Raw genomic sequence first — 1487 nt, 5'->3', positions numbered from 1 at the left:
ACATGGTTTATTAGCTGATCACATGTGTTGAATTGAAGCCTTCCCAGATACTGACTACCATTTTGAATAGGCATCAACATGGAAAAACAGTCAACTGTTTCAGTGTCAACTAACAAATAATTAACTCTGTTCTGCAATGTGTTTGTTAACAACCATCCACAAAAATGAACTACATGTACCATTGAACCATACTGTGCATATGTAATGTTTTACCTTCGACTGCTTATATTCTCCTCCCACTAACTTAATGTTCAGAAAGTAGACACAATAATTTAAATTAGATAATAGGCAATGGCATGTTGAATTTAAATCTATTGCGGAGTTTCTCATTGTTGAGTATTTCTCAATTTAAATGTTTTACAAGAAAAAGTTACTAAAATATCTTTTGTTCCCAAAAACAATTTGGTAGGTAGTGACAGTTCAAGAATCAACATTGCTGCTGTGATATTGGACTCGGACACTATTCAAAGCCGCAACAAATCCTCCAACATTTGTTCTTAAGTTGTAGCTACTTAAAAAATGTTGACAACAAAATCTTCTGAGGAGGCATTTTTTTTATTACAACAACAGGAGGAAAAAAGATCACAGTAGTTGCCAATAAGCATAGACATCAATTATTTTTTAATTGTGTAAAAGTACAGGACACTAATTAAAGCTAGTATATCTTGGAATGCCAAAGGCAAAATTAATTATTAATTTTTATTAATATTCAGGAGCAACACAGAGAACATATTAAACAGATTTTGGTGTTTCTGTGGTCCTGCTGAGTCTTGTGTATGAACCCGAGAATATTATACTGTTCTATTTAACATGTTTTATTAGGCATACTGTTCATTTATTCAACTATAGAACTTTATGGAATGAAGAATAAAACTGATGCCTATTTTTTGTATGAAAAATAAAATTACGACTTAATTGTTGTGGGTACATCCAGAAGGTTGGTTTGACCTAACTTTGTCATTTTTTTTGAATTGGGAACCAACATTTAACAAATCCTGTTTGTTTGGAGTCATTTCTGGTCTGTGTGTCTGTATTCCTGATAAACACACATGATGCTTTCTATTCCACGCACTTTATTTCTGATAAATGCACGCAATGTGGGATTTGGACTCTGCTCAGTTCAATACAACTTCCTCTGAGCCCACGATGGATTCTGTAATATACAGCATCTGATCTCAATATTGGGTCTGGCATTACTTCAGCCGAAGCAACTACATTCATTAGTATTCTGTTCCAAGCTCAACTCTATTAGAGCTAGTTGAGAAATTCCACATTACGTCAGCAAGCTTAGGCCTCCTCCCCTTGCCAAGCACTGTATTTATTACTGGATCTGCCAATGACCCTTTAAATGAATTCACACTTTGATCCAAGCATTTCTAGTTGGAGGCCTTTCTAACTGGAACTCCAATCCTTGCTCATAGATTTCACAAATCTGGAGCTATAGATCAGTCATACATACAAACTAGTAATAAATTACACCACCCATA

This window comes from Somniosus microcephalus, chromosome 6, assembly GCF_052327205.1.
Source record: "Somniosus microcephalus isolate GS21.2 chromosome 6, FLI_Smic_1.0, whole genome shotgun sequence".
NCBI classification, from domain to species: domain Eukaryota; kingdom Metazoa; phylum Chordata; class Chondrichthyes; order Squaliformes; family Somniosidae; genus Somniosus; species Somniosus microcephalus.
This window is presented reverse-complemented; position numbering follows the sequence as displayed.